Consider the following 17,566-nt stretch of genomic DNA (forward strand, 5'->3'; position numbering starts at 1 on the left):
CAGCAAGATAGTAACCCAGGAAGGTAGTAACCCAGCAAGATAGTAACCCAGCAAGATAGTAACCCAGCAAGATAGTAACCCAGCAAGATAGTAACCCAGGAAGGTAGTAACCCAGCAAGATAGTAACCCAGCAAGATAGTAACCCAGCAAGATAGTAACCCAGCAAGATAGTAACCCAGGAAGGTAGTAACCCAGCAAGATAGTAACCCAGCAAGATAGTAACCCAGGAAGGTAGTAACCCAGCAAGATAGTAACCCAGGAAGGTAGTAACCCAGCAAGATAGTAACCCAGCAAGATAGTAACCCAGGAAGGTAGTAACCCAGCAAGATAGTAACCCAGGAAGGTAGTAACCCAGCAAGATAGTAACCCAGAAAGGAAGTAACCCAGCAAGATAGTAACCCAGCAAGATAGTAACCCAGCAAGATAGTAACCCAGGAAGGTAGTAACCCAGCAAGATAGTAACCCAGGAAGGTAGTAACCCAGCAAGATAGTAACCCAGGAAGGAAGTAACCCAGCAAGATAGTAACCCAGCAAGGTAGTAACCCAGCAAGGTAGTAACCCAGGAAGGAAGTAACCCAGCAAGATAGTAACCCAGCAAGATAGTAACCCAGCAAGATAGTAACCCAGGAAGGAAGTAACCCAGCAAGATAGTAACCCAGCAAGGTAGTAACCCAGCAAGGTAGTAACCCAGGAAGGAAGTAACCCAGCAAGATAGTAACCCAGGAAGGAAGTAACCCAGCAAGATAGTAACCCAGGAAGGTAGTAACCCAGCAAGATAGTAACCCAGGAAGGTAGTAACCCAGCAAGATAGTAACCCAGCAAGATAGTAACCCAGGAAGGTAGTAACCCAGCAAGATAGTAACCCAGGAAGGTAGTAACCCAGCAAGATAGTAACCCAGGAAGGTAGTAACCCAGCAAGATAGTAACCCAGGAAGGTAGTAACCCAGCAAGATAGTAACCCAGGAAGGTAGTAACCCAGCAAGATAGTAACCCAGGAAGGTAGTAACCCAGGAAGGTAGTAACCCAGGAAGGTAGTAACCCAGGTAGGTAGTAACCCAGGAAGATAGGTAGTAACCCAGGTAGGTAGTAACCCAGGAAGATAGGTAGTAACCCAGGTAGGTAGTAACCCAGGAAGATAGGTAGTAACCCAGGTAGGTAGTAACCCAGGAAGATAGGTAGTAACCCAGGTAGGTAGTAACCCAGAAGATAGTAACCAAGGAAGATAGTAACCCAGTCAGGTAGTAACCCAGGAAGATAGTAACCCAGGAAGGTAGTAACCCAGCAAGATAGTAACCCAGGAAGGTAGTAACCCAGCAAGATAGTAACCCAGGAAGGTAGTAACCCAGCAAGATAGTAACCCAGGAAGGTAGTAACCCAGGAAGGTAGTAACCCAGGAAGGTAGTAACCCAGCAAGATAGTAACCCAGCAAGATAGTAACCCAGGAAGGTAGTAACCCAGGAAGGTAGTAACCCAGGTAGGTAGTAACCCAGGAAGATAGGTAGTAACCCAGGTAGGTAGTAACCCAGGAAGATAGTAACCCAGGTAGGTAGTAACCCAGAAGATAGTAACCAAGGAAGACAGTAACCCACTCAGGTAGTAACCCAGGAAGATAGTAACCCAGGTAGGTAGTAACCTAGGTTGGTAGAGGCTCTCTGGTCGGTGGAGAGAGAGAGAGAGAGAGAGAGAGAGAGAGAGAGAGAGAGAGAGAGAGAGAGAGAGAGAGAGAGAGAGAGAGACTCAGCTGCTGATGGCCGGGGGATGACGAAGGTGTTCGCTACGGTGGTGAGGCCATGATGATGCTGCTCCTCCTCCCTCCCTCCCTCCTGTGTGTGTGTGTGTGTGTGTGTGTGTGTGTGTGTGTGACGTATATATAACCGTAGCAACAGTGCCAGCCAGGTGGGCCCCGGGGGGCCTCCCTCCACCGGGGGAAGGCAGTCAATGCCAAGCACCACCTGCACCGTGTCAACGCTTCATCACTTGTTATTATCCAGCGGGAAGGCAGGTGGAGCGACCCAGCAGGCAGGTGGAGCGACCTAGTAAGGAGGTGGAGGGACACAACAGGTGGAGCGACCTAGCAGGCAGGTGGAGCGACCCAGCAGGCAAGTGGAACGACCCAGCAGGCAGGTGGAGCGACACAACAGGTGGAGCGACCCAGCAAGCAGGTGAAGCGGCCCAACAGGCAGGTGGAGCGATCTAACAAGCAGGTGGAACGACCCAGCAGGCAGGTGGAGCGACACAACAGGTGGAGCGACCTAGCATGCCGGTGGAGCGATCCAACAGGCAGGTGGAGCGATCTAACAAGCAGGTGGAACGACCCAGCAGGCAGGTGGAGTGACACAACAGGTGGAGCGACCTAGCATGCCGGTGGAGCGACCCAGCAGGCAGGTGGAGCGACACAACAGGTGGAACGACCCAGCAGGCAGGTGGAGCGACCCAGCAGGCAAGTGGAGCGACCCAGCAGGCAGGTGGAACGACCCAAGCAGGCAGGTGGAGCGATCTAACAAGCACGTGGAACGACCCAGCAGGCAGGTGGAGCGATCTAACAAGCAGGTGGATCGACCCAGCAGGCAGGTGGAGCGATCTAACAAGCAGGTGGAACGACCCAGCAGGCAGGTGGAGCGACACAACAGGTGGAACGACCCAGCTAAACCTACAGAGTGGATTTCCGTTCCATTCCAGATGACATGAGATAATGCCTAACCTACGCCAAGGAGCTGGTCACCTCTGGTCTGTCTCACGACTGGAACACTGACAACGCATTTAATATCAATAATTCGTACAGAAAATGAAGAATATAGTACAGAAACGACAGAATATAAGAGAAGGACTATCACTCCAGTCAACGATATATATAATGGCGCAGGGAAACGGATGAAAGAGTGGCCCGACCCACCTATATATACACATGTACATGGTTCATGCTGTCTGCCTTAATTCGTTCCCATCGCCACCCCGCCACACATGAAAAAGATTTTGAGTGATCGGGGCCTGAGCATGCAAGGGAGTGAAAGGCGTGCAAGGAATAGAGTGAATTGGAACGATGTGGTATACCGGGGTCGACGGGCTGTCAATGGATTGAACCAGGGCATGTGAAGCATCTGGGGTAAACCATGAAAGTGTTGTGGGGCTTGGATATGGAAAGGGAGCTGTGGTTTCGGTGCATTATACATGACAGCTAGAGACTGAGTGTGAACAAATGTGGCCTTTGTTGTCTTCTCCTAGCGCTACCTCGCGTGCATGCGGGGGGAGGGGGTTGTCATTTCATGTGAGGCGGGGTGGCGACGGGAATGAATAAAGGCAGCAAGTATGATATATGTACATGTGTATATATGTATATGTCTGTGTATGTATATATATGTATACGCTGAAATGTATAGGTATGTATATGTGCGTGTGTGGACGTGTATGTATATACACGTGTATGTGGGTGGGTTGGGCCATTCTTTCGTCTGTTTCCTTGCGCTACCTCGCTGACTTGGGAGACAGCGACAAAGTATAATAAATGAATAAATAAATAAGTAAATATATATATACATATATATATATATATATATATATATATATATATATATATATATATATATATATATATATATACACAGGGTCACCATGGCACAAAGTCTGTCCAGGATCCAGCCGCTTATAGAGTAACGTTCACCCTGGGCAGAGATCACTTTCCCCAGCGATCAACCTCACGAACACGTCTTTCGCACACAGTCAGCCTTGGAATCAGCGTCTGGTGACGTAGTTCGTGGATTCCTGACACACGAGACACGTGTAAAATCAGCTGATGATAAAGATCGATAAAAACAAACCTTTAGATCCTTTATTCCATATTCTTTTTTCATAATGTTTTGTTCTTTTTTTCATACTTGTTCGCTCTTATCTCTCGCAGCGTTTCATTCGCTCACATCCACTCCATCGCTGTCATCTAAAAGGCACACCGGAAATAGAGCCCGCCCCCCCTTGTCCATAACCAGGCCCTACAGACCTTTCCGTTTCTTTCAGCCCACCGACGGCACGTCGCCCCCTGTATATCACATCGCTCTAATTCATTTCATATCCCCAAGCACGCCTCACACCCTCCTGAATATTCAAGCCCCGGTCTCTCAAAGCTTCTTGCTGTCTGTCTTCCCACTCCGTCCTCCGCTTCTTGCACCCTCCCATTCTGGCATGTGTGCTATCCACGTCAGCCTCTCTCCTCGCTCATCCTCTCTATGACCCAACCACAGCCTCTTCCGCTCTCTCAAACACATTCCTCCAACTTGACTCACCTCTCTCTTACTCCATCACTTCTTCCTCCACCAAACCTCACGCTTCATAATGTCCTCAACACAACCGCACTCTTTTTTTTTCTTGTTTTCCCTTTTTTTTTTACCAAGCTTCGCGTCCATACAACACCGTCGGGACTACTATACCTTCAAACATGCCCATCTTTGCCCTCTCAGACAGTGACCTCTTCTTTCCACACAATCCTCAGTGCACCGAGGGGCTTCGCCCCCTAACACACCCTGTGGTTTACTCCAGCTCCCAAGCTGCTGCCATGTCCACCACAAGGTAAGCAAAACATTCCACTTCCTCCACGGTCTCTCTGTTTAGACTCACACACCAACCCATCTGTCTCTCTCCCTTGCCAAACATAATGTCCTTCCATTCATTCTCATTAACTCTCAGCTTTTTTCTTTCCCCACGCTCTCCAGAACTCGGACATCAGTTTTAACAATTTCTCACGCGAGTCTGCCACCAGATCTGCGTCATCAGCAAACAGCAATTAACTCACCTCTCAGTCACCCATAACCCCAACAGATTATAGAAGCGCCGCGCTCTCTCAAGTACCTTCACATTCATCATTCTCACCAACCCAACCACAAACAAATCAAACAAACCAGGATGAAATCAAACGACCGTGTCACAGACCCCTAATCACCCGGAACCACTCACCATCCTCACTTCCTTTTCGCAGACACGTCTTCCTCTCGAAAGAGAAACTCCTCATTGCTTTTAGTAGCTTTTCTCCCACACCATACATTCCTTACACCCTCCACAAAGTATCTCTCTCATACGCTTCCTCCAAATCCATGACTGCCACATACATATCTGTTTCTGATTATTTCTCACGAAGATTCTTCACAGCATAACTTGATCTTCTTAAACTTGATATTCTTAAAGACTCCACGGGGAAAATGAAACACGATAAGTTCCCCAGTGCACTTTCGTGTAATAATCACATCATCAGGGGAGACACAAGAGAGAAATATAACAGTCAGTTGATATACAACAAAGAGACGTGGCTAGGACGCCATTTGGTAAACATACGATTGTCCAAGATAGACAGACAACGAGCGTATCATAAACTTATTATCTTACAAATTTCAAGTTTATGCAAGAGGGTGGAAGGCATGCACTGGATAAAGTGAAATGGAACGATTACCACCGGTATAGAGGGGGCGACGTGCTGTCAGTGAAATGAACTAGGTCATGTGAATCAGCCGAGGTAAACAATGGAGAGCTCTGTGGGGCCTGGTTGCGGCAGGCTAGGGAGCTGTGGTTTCGGTGCATTGCACATGACATCTACAGAATGAATGCGAGCGAATGGAGGCCTCTTCCTCGTGTATGAGTTCCCGGCGCTACCTGGCTCTGACGCGCGGGGGAAACGGTGAACAGGGACGTTGTCCTTGTGGGTCTGGCGCCTCGGCAACAACAGCGGCGGCGTGAGCCAACCCGGGACGCACAGCACATCATCACCAGGAACTAACCCAACAACAGAGGGAGGAGGAGGAGGCGGAGGAGGAGGAGGAGGCGGAGGAGTGCCTCCCCCTCCGCCGCCAATGAAAGTTCAAGCCTAGGAAAAAAAAAACGATTTTGCTGCTCGTACCAAAAATACAGAAATAATAATAAAAAATATATATACTGTCCTCTCACACATCTCTACACCGTTAACTTGAGTCAGCGGCGTTAATGTATCTTAGTCGAACAGGTATTTCTCAACACACATTTAAGGTCTCGAAGAACACCTTGATAACTATATTCTTGTTCAAAGCCTAGTGATCAACTTCTTGAAGCCAGAATCAATGAGTCTACGAAGATAACCACATCCCCAAAACAATCTAAGAATCAAAGTCTGTAATGAGCAGTAACTTTACATATATATATATATATATATATATATATATATATATATATATATATAGGTTTGTATGTTCTATGAAGGTGCGCGTTCCTATGCACTTTGTTCGTATATATAAATGCTTTCTTTTCCTTCTTTCTTACTTGTTTCCTACATTAATGAGGTAGCGCCAGGAATAGACTCGCATCCACTGTCCAGCTGTCAAGTGTATGCGCCGAAACCACATCTCCCTATCCACAACCAGGCCCGACAGACCTTTCCATGGATCCGCCGGCTCCTTCATATATTTTGGTTCAGTTCAATAAAAGCACGTCATCCCCTGTATAGTAAACCGCTCCTTTTCATTCCAACCAGTGTACGCCTTTCACCTTCCTGCATATTCAAATCTCGAGTGCTAAAATCTTTTTTCACTTATCCTGTCATTTCCAATCCTGTCTCCCATTCTTGTCTTTTCCAATTATAACAAATATATTCTCTTTGTCAACATTTCCTCACTCGTTCCATCTGCATGTCCAAACCATTTCAGCACACCCTCTTCAGCTCTCTCAACCACACTCTTTTTATTCCCACACCTTTCTCTTACCCCGTTATCATTTATTCGATCAACAATCCTCATACCACATAGTGACCTCAAACATTTTATTTCCAACACATCCACCACCCTCCTCAGTTAAATTTTCATCTGTAACTCATGCCTCGCATCTATGCAACATGGTTGGGACTACTATACCTTAAAACTATCTTTGCCCACCCCGTCAGCTACCTATCTTTCCACACATTCCAGAATCTTTGCCCCCTTAGCCACCCTGTGACTCGCCTCAGCTTCCGTGGTTCCATTCGCTGACATGTCCACTCCCAGGTATCTAAAATTCCTTACTCCCTCAGAGGTTTCTACACTCAAACCCTAACTAAAGTGCCTCTATGTAGTGCTAAACCTAATAAACTTGCTTTTCTTCGAATCTATTCTCCACTTTCTCCTTTCACACACTTTTCCAAACTAAAACACCAACTTCTACAGTTTCTAACTCGAATCTGTCAACACTGCTGCGTCATAAGTAAATATAAACAGACTCGCTTCCTCGGCCCCATCATCCCGTACGAACCGCATACCTGCCAAAACCGACCTTCACCTAGAACCACTTACTCTCCTCTCTACCCACTCGCACATACGCCTGACACTCAATAAAAACACTTCACTCCTTCCAACAGCTTTCCGCCAACACCATATGTATCATCTTCCACAAAGCATCTGTCAAACTGTACGATACAAAGATTCATAAATGCCACACAGAAGTCCTTCATTTTCTCAACAAAAAAAAAACTCCTCGAAGTGAACACACGATTCGCACATCCTCCAACGATCCTGGGGGGCCACATTGTTCCTCCATCAATGTGATGCACTGTGCCATGCCACCACACCCTCAAGCACCTGTAAGCCACGACACAAAGACGAGTGACAACAGACCAACGACCCATTAATTCAGATTCCGTTTACAAATGTCTTTCAGGAAGTCTGAGCCCCCACACTCAAACACTAAAATAATCAAAAACATCCCGAAAGAACTCTTTAGATATCTACTTACCTATTAACTATCCTTGCAGCTGCCAATTAGGAGCATAACCACACCACAAAAACTGAAAAAATATGTAGAAAAAAAAAGGAGAGAACCGCGCACGTTAACTATTTCAGTAGCGGGGCAACAACGGAGGCGAGCATAACGGCAAGGAGGCACCTGGTGGTGGTGAGACAACACCAACGACGGGGCGGAGCGGAGCAGCAGCACCAGCAGGACGGGGCGAGGCTGCCGGGACAGTGTTCCCAAGAGGACTGACGGAGCATAAGGCCAGACAGACAGACCCTTCGCACACCCTCACTGGTCTCCATCTGACAGCGACGACGGCGGTGCCCTTATCAATACAGATAATCTTTTGTTGTTTTACCTGCCTGGCCTTCACCCGCTACGATAGTGGCCATGCCTCATAAACACAGCTAGCAGGAGGAGGAGCAGGACTGGACACGAGTCTCTTTTTTTTTAATAGTATGCTTTGAGAGACCCGCGAACAGGAAGCTTACCCCCAACGTTACACAAGCAATGACAACTGCTTCCTCCTGTAGCCTAGTACGCTTGCCGACCTCCAGCAAGGTATGACAAATAAGGGGTTTCATAGTGTTGACCTTTGTTTAAAATTCCAAATAAAATACTTTCTTTTTTTCTTATCAAATTACAAAAAAAGAAAAAAAATCGTGTAAGTAGATACTGGGCAAAAGCGGAGGTTCTGGATTTGTTCGTACGAGTCTAGGGTGAGGAGGATGAAAATCCTTGGCTACACTGACGACTTTGCTAATCTAAATACGGGCCAACGTCACCTAAGTCTATTTTGCTTATTCAAATAAGGGCCAACGTCAACTAAGTCTATTTTGCTTATTCAAATAAGGGCCAACGTCACCTAAGTCTATTTTGCTTATTCAAATAAGGGCCAACGTCACCTAAGTCTATTTTGCTTATCTACATATGGGCCAACGTCACCCCGAGTCTATTTCAGCTTATCTACATATGGGCCAACGTCACCCGAGTCTATTTTGCTTATCTACATATGGGCCAACGTCACCCGAGTCTATTTTGCTTATCTACATATGGGCCAACGTCACCCGAGTCTATTTTGCTTATCTACATATGGGACAACATCACCCGAGTCTATTTTAGCTTATCTACATATGGGTCAACGTCAACCCGAGTCTATTTTAGCTTGTCTACATATGGGCCAACGTCACCCGAGTCTATTTAGCTTATCTACATATGGGCCAACGTCACCAGAGTCTATTTTAGCTTATCTACATATGGGTCAACGTCAACCCGAGTCTATTTTAGCTTATCTACATATGGGTCAACGTCATCCCGAGTCTATTTTAGCTTGTCTAAATATGGGCCAACGTCACCCGAGTCTATTTAGCTTATCTACATATGGGCCAACGTCACCCGAGTCTATTTTGCTTATCTACATATGGGCTAACGTCACCCGAGTCTATTTTAGCTTATCTACATATGGGCCAACGTCACCCGAGTCTATTTTGCTTATTCAAATATGGGCCAACGTCACCCGAGTCTATTCTGCTTATTCAAATATGGGCCAACGTCACCCGAGTCTATTTTGCTTATCTACATATGGGCCAACGTCACCCGAGTCTATTTTAGCTTATCTACATATGGGCTAACGTCACCCGAGTCTATTTTAGCTTATCTACATATGGGCCAACGTCACCCGAGTCTATTCATTGGAACGTACAATATTCTTACTAGGCTCGCCGCGCCAGTGATGCCAAACATGATACTTTCGTAATGAGAATTCGTTCGCAACTACTGATATTAATGGTCACGACTCCACGTATATACAGGCACCCACCCATACACACCACACACACACACACAAACAGTGCTTGGCCTTGATAAGACTGGTGTACGGAGGGAACCAAGTGTGATGTTGAGATCTGAATAACTTTGTCAAGTACTTGGGGACCTGATGAGGTGGATTGTCTCCACGAAACATGTTCGTGCCACATGAATTGAAAAATTACGTTGTAAATAAAATTGTATGAACTACTGAAGTGCCATTTCACCTTCATATATATATATATATATATATATATATATATATATATATATATATATATATATATATAATTCTCCAAAAGAAGGAACAGAGAAGGGGGCCAGGTGAGGATATTCCCTCAATGGCCCAGTTCTCTTCTTAACGCTACCTCGCTAACGCGGGAAATGGCGAATAGTTTGAAAAAAAAAAAAAAAAAAAAAAAAAAAAAATATATATATATATATATATATATATATATATATATATATATATATATATATATAAAGAATCTAGAGTTTACAATTGTTTTTTCTTGCATACGCGAAGCCTTGTCCAACGACAATGAAATACAAGAACACAAGACCATCCTATCCGAAATTGATTCCTCTCCTCGCTGGACGCTGCGCCACGTCTTCCAATACATCCATGAAAATATTTACTATTAATCGGACACATTTCTGGCGATGGGAAGAGGAATAAAACTCAAAAAAGATATTACCTCTGTTTGTTCACCACCCCAACACACCCACACAGACACTGTGGGGAAGTACGGCGAGTCTGTATCATCGTCTGTTGACGAAACATTCTCGTCTGAGTAATTTTTCACTTTGAAAGAGTCTATGCCATCCATGCTACGGAGTGTAGCGCAGCCTTGGGTATATATATATATATATATATATATATATATATATATATCATATACACAGCGCTCGATACAGACATAAATACAGATATACAGACGCACAAAGGAAGCCTACATGGAAGAGACCACAAATCTACGCAATTTCAAAATACGAAATAAAACACACTGTATTTAAAAGCTTGGTCGTCCTCTCTCTGATATAGAGCATCTCCTGCCATCTGTGATTACTATACTGGCAACATCGCATTTCATTTCAAGGAAACTAGACCAAGAGCAGTTCTTCTGGGTCATCTGTCAAAGCAGCGTGGCTCCTAAATGTGTAATCATTTGTCAATACACCAACACACGACACTTGGCAACTGTTCCAACTGTTTCAGGATTGTAAACATTCGTTGTGTAAAACCCGCCTCTGCCTTTCGCAGCAGTTAAGCATTTCTAACGTTTTCTTTCCTCAATGTATATACGATTAATCTTCTACCATTTACAATATTTCTTAAAAAAAAAAAAAAGAAGAAAGAAACTTTGATATAGATTAAAAATGTGTGGTGGTGTTGTGAGCAGCATCGCATCAGCTCGGTAACCAACCGACGGGTCTATCTGCCCTCTCACCTTACCCCCAGGAGTTGGACAAGCCCGGGAATAAAATGTCATTTCCTTGTTGTTGTGTCACATTATGACCCACTTGGTGAGAGGCCCTTAACAATGCTTCCGCTTTGGTTTCCAAACAACGTTAAGAGAACAAAATATTTCCCTTAAGGCCGACGCCGCTACCATTCGTATTGGCAGAGATAATAATCCATCTCTGCTTGCTTCCAAGGCCCCTCTGTTGTACCCCGGGGTAGGATGGGAATACAACGATAATAAACTCACAAGTGTAAGGCGTCCCTGGAATCCCAGGACATTGACTCGCGAATTCAGTTACGGAGTGAGGTTCCGCCCACTCGACGTTCTCGGCCCATTTCAACTGCAGTTCTCTCTCTCTCTCTCTCTCTCTCTCTCTCTCTCTCTCTCTCTCTCTCTCTCTCTCCATCATCATGTTAGGGTGTGTGTGTCTCTTGTCACATTTAAAGACATTATTCTTTTATTTAGAACTACGCCAGACCCTTTCTAAAGAAGGGGGTCTTGGTGTTAAACCCGGTTCTCTTTTCAGGCGAGTTCCTGCAGCTGCAAGGCTGCGCTTCTTCCAGTAGCAGTGAAAGGAGGGACTCCTCTACAGTTACAGATGCAATCTAGTCAAACAGTGACCTGTCACAAGTGGCATAACTTCATGCAGGCGAAGTACGATAACACATCAGTTTTATTATTATTATATATATATATATATATATATATATATATATATATATATATATATATATATATATCCCTGGGGATAGGGGATTAAGAATACTTCCCACGTATTCCCTGCGTGTCGCAGAAGGCGACTATAAGGGGAGGGAGCGGGAGGCTGGAAATCCTCCCCTCTCGTTTTTTTTTTAATTTTCCAAAAGAAGGAACAGAGGGGGCCAGGTGAGGATATTCCAAAAAAGGCTCAGTCCTCTGTTCCTAACGCTACCTTGCTAACGCGGGAAATGGCGAATAGTTTAAAAGATATATATATATATATACATATATATATATATATATATATATATATATATTATCCCTGGGGATAGGGGAGAAAGAATACTTCCCACGTATTCCCTGCGTGTCGTAGAAGGCGACTAAAAGGGAAGGGAGCGGGGGGCTGGAAATCCTCCCCTCTCAATTTTTTTTTAATTTCCCAAAAGAAGGAACAGAGAAGGGGGCCAGGTGAGGATATTCCCTCAATGACCCAGTTCTCTGTTCTTAACGCTACCTTGCTAACGCGGGAAATGGCGAATAGTTTGAAAAAAAAAAAAAGAAAATATATATATATATATATATATATATATATATATATATATATATATATATATATATATATATATATATATATATATATATATATATATATATATATATATATATGTGTGTGTGTGTGTGTGTGTGGATAGGCCATTCTTGTCTATTTTCTTGCGCTTCCTCGCTGACGCGGGAAATGGCGATGAAGTATAATAAATAATATATATATATATATATATATATATATATATATATATATATATATATATATATATTATATACTGCAAGAGGTCACGGTGGTTCGCGTGATCTAGTATATGAAAAAAAATATACAGGGAAGTGAAACACAAGTTCCCAAGTGCACTTTCGTATAAAGATCACATCTTCAGGGGAGATATAAGAATGGGATAGAAGACGTAAAACAGTCAGTTGGTATACAAGGAAAAGACGTAGTTAAGAGGCCATTGGTAAACAAGTGATTGCCCAAGACAGTACCACGAGAAATATCATTGAATCTTCTATTATCAAATACACAGAATTATAACCTTAATATTAGTGAAGGTCTATACAAATTGGATAGCTTTACTGTTGATAAAATTTGTAAACAATTCCCCTTCTTGTCCGCATAATAAGTTTATGATACACTTGTTGTCTGTCTTGGGCACTCAACTGTTTAAGAAATGGCGTCCTAGCAACGTCTCTTCGTTGTATATCAACTGACATATTTCTTTCTTGTATCTCCCCTGATGATGTGATTATTACACGAAAGTGCACTTGGAAACTTACCGTTTCAATCTCCCCGTGGACTCGTAGGAATATACTTGATCACGCGCAAAATTGTGATCCTTTCCAATATATATATATATATATATATATATATATATATATATATATATATATATATATATATATATATAAACTGCCGAAATGTAAGAGAATAAACTCCTACCTTCTTCACGGTTTCCTTTCCACCATAACCAACTCATACGTATCCATTCTTAATCATCCCCTCATATAAATATAATCGTTATTTTTAAATTCATTTTTAAATGTTCCTTTCCTTATCCTCATCTCCTGGCACTGCCTTCTGCCGTAACACTGACTATGATATCTTGAAAGGTTATAGCACTTGCTTTATTGTCTTCTATCCTTCTTTTGTCACAGTCACATTTACAAAGTGGATGGCCTTTCGAAATTATTTATAAAAGCTGGCTTTATAGCCACATAAATTTCTACATAAGGAATTGCTAATTAAACTCCATATTTACACACCGCTGTACGAAACTGGGTCAATTCCAACACACCAAAAAATTAATAACTTAATCTTGTTATGTTGTGCATCAACCCAGTTAACGTAAGTCACTGTATATACTTTCATCCCGAAACTTAAATACCTGATTAACGATAACCTAAATAACTGAACTAAAAACGAGAGCTTTCTCTCTTTAATCACAAAACTTCAAAAAACAATTCGACTTATCACTTGAACCCCCCTACCCTAACCCCTTAGTGTTTTGGTGCATCGATGCGCTAGGCTACGAAGATGCGAACAACGATGACACACGATGATACAGCGCGCGGGATACAGCGCGCGGGATACATACAGTATGGCAGGCGATGGCAACAGCCAGGGTTACTTACAGCTGTGCGCACACCCCCCAGTCCCCAAGGGCCTGCCGCTGCATGTCACTGGGTACAAACCTCCTCAGTCATCCACGCGTCTCCAAAAACTGCCGCGCACAATAACAACTGCCACACGTCCTTCTAAAACTTTATTTTCTTTTCTTTCTTTAACGTTAAAAAGAATAAATAAATAAATCCAATCAAAACTGTAACGGACTTATGAACATGATTCCCGGATCATTCGCAGCAGAATGCAACGAACGAAGATGAAAGTTAAATTCATCCACATTACTTTCAAACTCGATCAAGAACATGTGATCCAATCCCCCCCCCCCCCCCCCCCGACAAGAGCTGCTTGTCCGGTCACAATTAGGACACCATCTTATGCAGAGTTGCCAGATATGCAAGCAAGCACACGTCTCTAGCGTCTACGTCAAAGGTATGGGGCATTATTTTCAAAGGCTTCCCCATGTGAGGCAAGCGTTTCCTCCCCCACAATCAAACAATTCCAATATGGCTATGATAACACAGTGGTAACTGGGATTTGCAAAGGATATAAATAAATGCTTTACACAACGCCTGGCTGGGTTAGGCAGTCTTTTGTTTTTTACCTCCAGCTACAAATACACGATAAATTTGGTGTAGTGGTCAGCGCTACGGACCGCGATGCATTGACGGACCGCTAAGGGTCAAGCGCATATGTTCCGTCCACAGTCAATCCAGCTGTTCATCCTCCCCTAGGAACTGGTCGATAAATCAAGTGGTAACATAGATTATGGTGTGTGTATATATATATATATATATATATATATATATATATATATATATATATATATATATATACACACACATATATATTTTTTTTTTCATACTATTTGCCATTTCCCGCGTTAGCGAGGTAGCGTTAAGAACAGAGAACTGGGCCTTAGAGGGAATATCCTCACCTGACCCCCTTCTCTGTTCCTTCTTTTGGAAAATTAAAAAAAAAAAAAGAAAGGGGAGGATTTCCAGCCACCCGCTCCCTCCCCTTTTAGTCGTCTTCTACGACACGCAGGGAATACGTGGGAAGTATTCTTTCTCCCCTATCCCCAGGGAGGATATATATATATATATATATATATATATATATATATATATATATATATATATATATAACGTTAAAGAAATGGCCTTGATTAAGGCATCAAATTGACGCGTCGACTCGGTTAACACAGAAAAAGGGTAACATGGCGTTTGTTTATACAGCACTCAATACGACAGAGTGTTGATAGGCTTCGACGACCGCTTGCCCCCTTAACCACACGGGTCTGTCTCAATATATAACACAGTACGAGTTTATATAAAGTTTACTACAAGAGGGATCGCGAGATCTTTTTTATTTTTCCCTACATTATTTTCTTAGAAGAAACTGCTCATTTGTGGGAGGTGCTCTTACGTATACCCTAACGACGTACACTACCTCACCTCGCTAATATACACACCAGAGGCACATAACCCAAGGACAATGGAACGTTTCTCGCTACGGTCATTTCGGCTGACACCACCACAGGACTTTAGGATTCAATGACACAACACCATTCCAATCAAACCCCTGCATTCTACAATGGCAAAATACTATGCCCAAACACTTGTGCGTTCTACAATGGCAAAATACTATGCCCAAACACTTGTGCGTTCTACATTAGCAGCACCAAGGATGTACAACGAGGTACCCTTAAGTTATAAAGTTATCTTCCAACTCCTCATGGGATGGATCAACCATGTAAAACATCTCAGTTCACGCGTAAACATCCCTGCATTCCGTTTGTTGATATCCATAATGGCTCCCACACTAACATAATCGCTAAACAGTGTGTTTCACTTTGTAGACGGAGGTCATTCTGCCAGTGATACGAACGTTTCCTTTTATCTTGCCTGAACAATACATTACCAAAATACAAGATTATGACAGCTGTTCTTGGATTCACGTCAAAAATACAGCTTGAGACACAAGAAAATTGGCTGCCTAAGCATTGGCACATATGAACTGTAATACGACAAAGGCACTATTTATTTGACTATCTTCAATAAAGCCAAATGACTGATACATAATTCTCAAAAATACTCAAGCTTTTCTTTTTTTTCTTTTTACTTTGGAGGCTCCAGTCACGTACAAAAGTCATGATCAAGGTCGGGCCTAAAGCAAAATATATAGGTTAAAGAAAAGCAGAAAAAAAAAGAAGACAAGGGACAGTATTTACGAATTTTGTAAGAAGTGAAAAACTGTTTTTTTCAACAGTCCCAGATCACAATTATTGAGAAAAACACGCGAGTTTAGAGAGTTCCAAAAGCTTCGAGGATTACGGAAAGAAACAGATATCAAAACGGCCCATCCTTAGAGTTGCCAACGGCCACACAATAATCATGTGACATAGCGGCTTACCAAGTATGATTATATGAAAAATATATGAACACGTTAACATATAACTCGAGAATCATTCTCTAAAATGAATTTGCATTCTTTCATTATTTCCATTCTGGGCTGAGTCGATATAATCCGAACGTTCTATAAAAATCATGCAACTACAATGCATTCAAAATGTCAAAGACTTGCAAATATCAAGAGGAACAATTCACATTATCTAAATGAAAATATTTGTAGATTAAAAAAATTCCTGTAGTTATCCATTATATCAAGAGGGGATCAGTATGATTATTCACGTTAACCGAGACAGCCACCCCATTAACGATATATATATATATATATATATATATATATATATATATATATATATATATATATATATATATATATATATTCCTATGAGTCTACGTGGAAAATGAAACACGATAAGTTCCCAAGTGCACTTTCGTGTAATAATCACATCAGGGGAGACACAAGAGAGAAATATAAGTCAGTCGATATACAACGAAGAGACGTAGCTAGGACGCCATCTGGTAAACATACAACTGTCTTGGACAATCGCCTGTTTACCAAACTCATAGGAATAACCTTGATCACGCGCAAAATTGTGATCCTTTCCAATATATATCTTAGCCTTAGCCGACAACCATTTTATTGACCATCCCCTAAGGATAGATGAACAGCTGAAATGAATGTGGACAGGCCACCGCAACCAGGACTCGAACCTGCGCGCTCGACTCTGGGTGGCCCGTGAATACGTCACGGTCAGGAACGCTGACCACTACACCACAGGAGTCCACATATACTATGTTTGGGTTACGTTAGATCACATAAGGTAGGGTTAAGTTCTGCAGGAATATTCCGATTGCACTGTTCGTGCCTTTTACTAACTGGTGACCGGTGCAACGTACGGAATAATACATTTATCAATACGACGATGGAAAAAATATTATGCAAAATACATCCACCCAAGGAATAATACATTTATCAATACGACGTGACGATGGAAAAATATTATGCAAACTACATCCACCCAACTCAATCCTAGTTCTTTAAGTAAAAAATATTTTTAGTATACCCATACATGAGAGAATTTCATTCACATTCATGAACACAAAGAGGCAATCTACAAATGTTTATTCATGGTGCAGTGAAAAATAATCTCCCTTGTGTTTCAATAAATGTGAAATTTACATAAAACAAATACTTATCCATCCCTAACTTAGCCTAGTAGCTTACTCTCATCAAAATAGAATGAAACAGATGAACATTATTCACACTACAGGATAACATGAACAGTATATCAGGGGAAATCGAG

At 42.7% G+C, this 17,566-nt stretch overlaps 1 protein-coding gene across 7 annotated transcripts in view; it reads right to left on the minus strand.

Moving 5' to 3' along the window:
- Positions 1–17,566, minus strand: part of LOC139756119 (monocarboxylate transporter 5) — a 205,087-nt gene that overhangs the window by 127,016 nt on the left and 60,505 nt on the right. The window contains exon 1 of one of the 7 annotated variants that reach the window (XM_071675200.1): positions 7,711–8,017. The exons of 5 other annotated variants lie outside the window; for them this stretch is intronic. The gene's annotated coding sequence lies outside the window, so the exon portion shown is untranslated. Of the gene's footprint in view, positions 1–7,710; positions 8,018–17,566 lie in introns of those variants that run through there. One more of the 7 variants, XM_071675205.1, reaches the window with a different exon arrangement.

This window comes from Panulirus ornatus, chromosome 20 (genome assembly GCF_036320965.1).
Source record: "Panulirus ornatus isolate Po-2019 chromosome 20, ASM3632096v1, whole genome shotgun sequence".
NCBI lineage: Eukaryota > Metazoa > Arthropoda > Malacostraca > Decapoda > Palinuridae > Panulirus > Panulirus ornatus.